We start from the raw sequence: 7,640 nt of genomic DNA on the forward strand, positions 1-7,640 counted from the left end.
GATAGGCTATCCAGGGGGACTCCACACCAAGGAAGCAGTTCTCCATGAAATAGGCAAATTCGATTGTAATGTCTTCACCCCTGCCACAATAACCCGGGCACATGAAGCACACCTTCCCTACCACAAAATCTCTGTTTGTGTCTCTCAGTGAAATCTTCTGCCCACGCTGGATGGATGGCCCGCACCATGCTGTCAGCGTATGACTGGGGTTGGTATGAATGACCATATTTCAAAAGGTCATGGGGCCCGCTTAGACATGGGACTCTCAGTTTTCGAGGCAAAAGGAATTCAGAACCAATATGAGGACCTTTTCTCTTCAGACATATACAAGAATAGAGCAATGAATGTCCACAGACACAGTAAGCCTGGTGTTCGATGATGTCCGTGGTCTCCTCAGCACTGAAGGAGAAGAAGATTTTGCCGAGAGTGTGACAAATGTAGAGAGGCAGGCTCTGAATATATGCTAAAAGATTCTTTCGCTCAACTTCTGCCAGATGATGCCTTAGTTGTACATCTTCTCAGGAATCAGGTAATGTGGAACGGTGACACAAACAAGGAGAGTGGGTTCTAGTCATATTGAGCGGAGACAAAAACAAAGTAGATCTGATATCCACTTGTCAATTCATCAACACACTTGAAAGGTCAAGCGGTGAATACTCACTGGATAAAAGCAGAAGGCTAGACACAAACATCCCAAATATGACACAGACAACCAAATTATTACACGGTAGACCTCTTGAGATATGGGAGGACATGAATCTCATATGTACCACACCGAACTCTGGGTGTGGTGTGTTCTTTGGCACGTGATCCATGGGGATCTCCAACTGTGCCAGAAAAAAAGATGTCCAACTGATATGTATTGTCTCGTCAGGATGTACTCGGAAGAAAGGTCTGTGGGAAGAGGCCTCCCAGTGGAAGTTTCCGTTTCCATTTGGACACACCGTTTTTAACTCCTCTTCTGCCAGAAACTGGCCTGGAAATAAGCTGCTATCTCTTAAACAAAGGGTTGTAACAAGATGGATGGCCAGTGATCCTCTGGAATTGAATTATTCTCCCATGTGCTGTTCCTGCTTCACTTGTGGTGAGCATATGACTGTCCTTGACGCATATATGGAATTGGGAGATACTTTTTTTGGGTCAATGATGAGTAATTTATATTGGCTTGAGGAGCGGTGATGACTCAAATATCAAGTACAATGGCATGACGCTGAGGCCCACTTGTGTAATCCAACATGGGAGCAATGATGATGGTCCCTTTGGTACGATCTAGTTTGGTGTTGGAGGACTTGTCATACCGGAGGCCATCAAGTGGAGCATGTTGATATGCTACTGCATCATATTCCCCATGTTATCCTTAAACTTTAATCCTCATCAGCGTTCCTGGCCATTTCAGCATGCCTGGCTGATCACCACATCACACTTTTTGTCTTTCAGGCAGAAAATCTGCTGAGAAGGACTGCATGGCATGCAGTGTCATAAAGGAGTGCAGGACCTCGTTCGGTTGTCATGACCAATGGTTTAACAGTCAGCGAGAGTCATTATTCACCAGGTGTTCTTGGTGGGTGAGGCAAAATGGACCTTCAGCAATGCATGTAGTTCTTCTCTCAACGCATGCTTGAGAAAGGAGAAAACAGTGCCTTGAGTTTCTCTTGGCATGCTCTTCTAGGAGCCCCATGTTTCATATTCTAATGGAGTGGGAATACACTTTTGTCCTGCTCTAAGGAAAGAGAGATTCATGCTTCTTTAAAAATAATCAGTATATCTGTGATTTACGATATGAATGGCCATGTCCTCTGCTGGCAGCCTTCTGGAAACTTAGAGAGGTTTGAATGGTGGCACAGAGGAAACAGAATACACTGGATTCCTGCCATGAGGGGGCAAACAACTCAAAAATTACTGCCCTACATTTTTCATATCGCTACGTTTCTTCACAACTGAAAATATGAGAACACACGGGTGAAATCCCTTGCAAAATGCCCCATAACTAAGCTTTGCTACGGAAATCCATCTCTGAGAAGGAGGAACTCTTTATCACCTGAGATAGTAAGTGAGGCATATCCAAACTGTATGATAAGTATCCTGTTTGGAAGTGACTCCATTCATGAAAGAACTTCTGTCTCAACCTACTGGACGGATGTCCCATGAATAGGTATGTAATATCATCATTATGTGGATGAACCAATTGTATGACACAACAAAATTAGGGGGATATTAGAAAGCTTCGCCAAGCAAGCTGTCCTCCACATTTTCACAGGGATCCCTTCGTCAGGGAAGTCCTTAAGAATAACTGTTAGATACTGGACTAAGGATGTCATCCAGGTGCCTGGCCTCATGTCTTCACAAAGTCAAATAGTCTCCAGTAATCTCTTGGCATTTGGTTACTTCTGAGGTGCCCATGTGCCTCTTTCAGCTGGATGAAGCAAAGGAGGGTGTTAAGCTGGGTCAATGATAAAATCGTTGTCTTGACTCAAGTGAGGTGTTGTCTTAAAAGTCTTGTGCAATAGAATTATGGTGAGGACCATCTTAGGGGACACGTGTGCATACTGATGTGAAAAGGCGTATTGTACTGACATTGCTTAGTTGTGTGGCACCCTAAGGCGTTCGGGCTTTCCAGGGGAACTCCACCCAGAGGAAGCAGTACTCCATGAAATAGGCAAATTCGATTGTAATGTCTTCACACCTTTCACCAAAGCTGTGCACTTTAACCATGCATTCCATGCCACAAATTCTCTATGTCTATCTCTCCGTGAAATATTCTGCCCACGCTGGATGGATGGCACGCACCATGCTCTGACAGAGCATGACTGGGATTGGGATTCATGACCACAGTTCATAAGGTCCTTGGGACACTTAGGCACGGTACACTGAGTTGTGGAGTCGAAAGCGATTCTGAACCGTATGAGTCCCTTTCCTTTTTAAACCAGTATGAGACTGGAGCAATGAGGGTCCAAGAATGCCCTAAGACTGGTGTTTGATGATATCCATGGTCTCCTGTCAACTCAGGGAGAAGAGGACATTGTCGAGCATGTGACAAACTGGAGAGGCAGGCCATGAATACCTACTAAAGCATTCTTTCGCTCAACTTGTGCACAACTCACGCCTTAGTGGCACATCTTCTGAGGAATCAGGGAATGTGGAAGGGTGATGCAAACAAGGAGAGTGGGCCCAATCACATTCACAGGGAAAACATTATAAGAAGTAGGTACGATATCCACTTGTGAATTCATCAAGAGTCTAGAAAGCTCAAGCGGCGAAAACACACTGACTGAAAGCAGCAGCGAGACAAAAGCATTCCAAATAATGGACATTAAACCCAGTTATTACACTGTAGACCGCTTGATAGCTTGAGATTTCAGAGGACACGCATCCAATATGGACCACCCTGAACCCTGGGTATGATGTGTTCTTTGGGTCCTGATCCACGGGGATCGCACACTTTGCCAGAAAACAGGTGCCAACTGATACGTATTGTCTCATCAGGATGTATTTCGCATAAAGGTCTGTGGGAAGTGGCCTCCCAGTTGAAGTATCAGTTTCCTTTCGGACACGCATTTTGGACTCCTCTTCTGCCAGAAAGTGGCCTGGAAATAAGCTGCTATCCCAAAAAAAAACGGCTGTAATGACGTGAAGGCCGCGGATCCTCTGGAATTGAAACATTCTCCCAAACGCTGTTCCTGGTTGACTTGTGGTGAGCATATGACTGTCCTTGCTACATATACGGAATTGGCAGATACTTTTGTTGGGCCAATGATGAGTACTTTATATTGCCCTGAGGAGCGGTGATGACTTAAATATCAAGTACAAGGGCATGACGCTGAGGCCCAGCCTTGAAGACAGTTGAGTAATCCAACTTGGGAAAAATGATGATGGTCCCTTCGGTACGATTTAGGTTGGTGCTGGAGGACTTGACGTACGGGAGGCCATGTGGTGGAGCATGTGGCTAAGCTACTCCTTAAAATTCCCCATGTTATCATTACACTTTAATACTCATGCCAGGTTCTGGTCATTTTAGCAATCCTTGTGGCCCACTACATCACACTTTTTGCTTTCCGAATAAAATTATGCTCGGAACGGCCTCATGGCATGCACCGTCGTACAGGAGTGCATGGCTTCCATTGGGTGTCATGAGAAATGGTTTATCAGTCACCGAGGGTCATCATGCGAGGAGGTGTTCTTGGTCTGGGAGGCAAGGTGGACCGTCAGCAATGCATGCAGTTTTCTCTCAAGTCATGGGTGAAACGGGAGTAAGCGGCACCTTGAGTTTCTCTTGGCATGTCCTTCTAGGAGCCACATGCTTGTTTTTCAAAGCGAGGGTCAATACACTTTGGTCGTGCTCTAAGGAGAGAAAGATTCATGCTTGTTTAATAATGATCAATGCATTTGTGGCTCAGGTTGTGAATGGACATGTCCTCTGCTGGGTCACTTGGGAAAACTTCGATAGGATTGAATGGTGGCACAGAGCACAGAGAATTCTCTTGTCTTTTGATGTGAGGGGCACACCACTCAAAAATTACTGTCCAACATTTTTCCTACCACCGAATTTCTTCAGAACTCAAGCCATGAAAACACACATGCTAAATCTTTGGCAACATGCCCCATAAGCAAGCTTTGTTACGGCAATCCACCTTTGAGAAGGTGAAACTCTTTCCCACCTGAGATACCAAAGGAGGCATGTCCAAGCTGTATCAGAAGGTCCCTGTCTGCACTTGACTCCATTCATGGAGGAACTTCTGTCTCAGCCTACTGGACGGATTCCACATGAATAGGTATCTAATTTCATCATTATGTGGATGAACCGATTGTTCGAGTCAGCAAAATTAGGGAGATATTAGACAGCTTGTTCACTCAAGCTGTCCTCCACTTTTTCCCGGGAATCCCTTCTTCAGGGCAGTCTTTAAGAATAACCGCTATTTTCTGGATGAAATCCGTTATCCAGGTGCTTGGGTTCATGTACTCACGAGGCAAAATCGTCTCCACTAATCTGGTCTCATTCGGTTCCTTCTGATGAGCCTAGCGGCCTCTCTGAAAAGGAGGCAGCACAAGAGGATGATTATCTGGGTCCTTGATGAAATCTTGGTCTTGTCTCTACCGAGGTGTTGCCTGAAAAGTCTTGCACAATAGAGTTATGCTGAAGCCCTTCGTAGGTGACAGGAGTGCATACTGGCATGAGAGGGAGGATGGTCCTGACTTGCTCTAGTTGTGGAGCACTCTAAGGTGGATAGGCTATCCAGGGGAACTCCACACCTTGGAAGCAGTTCTCCATGAAATAGGCAAATTCGATTGTAATGTCTTCACCCCTTCCACAAAAGCCCGGCACATGAAGCACACCTTCCCTACCACAAAATCTCTATTTGTGTCTCTCAGTGAAATATTCTGCCTACGCTGGACGGATGGCCCGCACCATGCTGTCAGCGTATGACTGGGGTTGGTATGAATGACCATAATTCAAAAGGTCATGGGGGCCACTTAGACATGGGACTCTCAGTTTTGGAGGCAAAAGGAATTCAGAACCAATATGAGGACCTTTTCTCTTCAGACATATACAAGAGTAGAGCAATGAATGTCCGCGGACGCACTAAGCCTGGTGTTTGATGATGTCCGGGTCTCCTCTGCACTCAGGGAGAAGAAGATTTTGCCGAGTGTGTGACAAACATAGAGAGGCAGGCCGTGAATATATGCTAAAAGATTCTTTCGCTCAAATTCTGACAGACGATGGTCTTAGTTGCACATCTTCACAGGAATAGGTAATGTGGAATGGTGACACAAAAAGGAGAGTGGGCTCCAGTCATATTGAGCAGAGACAAAAAGAAAGTAGATACGATATCCACTTGTCAATTCATCAACACACTTGAAAGGTCAAGTCGTGAATACTCACTGAATAAAAGCAGCAGGGTACACACAAACATCCCAAATATTACACAGGTAACCAAATTATTACACGGTAGACCTCTTGAGATATAGGAGGACACGGATCCCTTATGTACCACTCCGAACCCTGGGTGAGCTGTGTTCTTTGGCTCGTGATCCATGGGTATCTCCAAGTGTGCCAGAAAAAAAGATGTCCAACTGATATGTATTATCTCGTCAGGATGTACTCGGAAGAAAGGTCTGTGGGAAGAGGCCTCCCAGTGGAAATTTCCGTTTCCATTTGGACACACCGTTTTTAACTCCTCTTCTGCCAGAAACTGGCCTGGAAATAAGCTGCTATCTCTTAAACAAAGGGTTGTAACAAGATGGATGGCCACTGATCCTCTGGAATTGAAATATTCTCCCATGTGCTGTTCCTGCTTCACTTGTGGTGAGCATATGACTGTCCTTGCCGCATATATGGAATTGGTAGATACTTTTGTTGGGTCAATGATGAGTACTTTATATTGCCTTGAGGAGCGGTGATGACAAAAATATCAAGTACAATGGCATGACGCTGAGGCCCAGCCTAGAAGACACTTGTGTAATCCAACATGGGAGAAATGATGATGGTCCCTTTGGTACGATCTAGTTTGTTGCTGGAGGACTTGTCATACCGGAGGCCATCATGTGGAGCAGGAGGATATGCTACTGCATCATTTGTCCCATGTTATCCTTAAACTTTAATCCTCATCAGCGTTCCTGGCCATTTTGGCATCCCTGGCTGATCACCACATCACACGTTTTGTCTTTCAGGGGGAAAATCTGCTGAGAAGGACTGCATGGCATGCACCGTCGTAAAGGAGTGCAGGACCTCGTTCGGTTGTCATGACCAATGGTTTAACAGTCAGCGAGAGTCATTATTCACCAGGTGTTCTTGGTGGGTGAGGCAAAATGGACCTTCAGCAATGCATGTAGTTCTTCTCTCAACGCATGCTTGAGAAAGGAGAAAACAGTGCCTTGAGTTTCTCTTGGCATGCTCTTCTAGGAGCCCCATGTTTCATATTCAAATGGAGTGGGAATACACTTTTGTCCTGCTCTAAGGAAAGAGAGATTCATGCTTCTTTAAAAATAATCAGTATATCTGTGATTTACGATATGAATGGCCATGTCCTCTGCTGGGAGCCTTCTGGAAACTTAGAGAGGTTTGAATGGTGGCACAGAGGAAACAGAATACACTGGATTCCTGCCATGAGGGGGCAAACAACTCAAAAATTACTGCCCTACATTTTTCATATCGCTACGTTTCTTCACAACTGAAAATATGAGAACACACGGGTGAAATCCCTTGCAAAATGCCCCATAACTAAGCTTTGCTACGGAAATCCATCTCTGAGAAGGAGGAACTCTTTATCACCTGAGATAGTAAGTGAGGCATATCCAAACTGTATGATAAGTATCCTGTTTGGAAGTGACTCCATTCATGAAAGAACTTCTGTCTCAGCCTACTGGATGGATTCCCCACGAGTAGGTATGTAATATCATCATTATGTGAATGAACCGATTGTATGAGACAGCAAAATTAGGGGGATATTCAAAAGCTTCATCACCCAAGCGGTCCTCCAGTTTTTCACAGGGATCCCTTCTTCAGAGAAGTCCAAAAAAAATAACTGTTAGATACTGCACTAAGGATGTCATCCAGGTGCCTGGCCTCATGTCCTCACAAAGTCAAATCGTCTCCAGTAATCTCTTGGCATCCATTTACTTCTGAGGAGCCCATGGGCCTCTTT

General features: G+C 45.1%; 1 long non-coding RNA gene across 1 annotated transcript; it reads left to right on the top strand.

Moving 5' to 3' along the window:
• The first annotated feature begins 3,632 nt into the window (after positions 1-3,632).
• On the top strand, positions 3,633-7,038 carry LOC103277305. Its single transcript, XR_505424.1, has 3 exons — positions 3,633-3,691; positions 6,092-6,301; positions 6,667-7,038. It is a non-coding gene; the product is annotated as an uncharacterized LOC103277305 (long non-coding RNA).
• Positions 7,039-7,640: the final 602 nt, after the last annotated feature.

The sequence above is a fragment of the Carlito syrichta genome, unplaced genomic scaffold (assembly GCF_000164805.1).
Source record: "Carlito syrichta isolate Samal-C Ts95f unplaced genomic scaffold, Tarsius_syrichta-2.0.1 Scaffold317077, whole genome shotgun sequence".
Classification (NCBI taxonomy): Eukaryota; Metazoa; Chordata; class Mammalia; order Primates; family Tarsiidae; genus Carlito; species Carlito syrichta.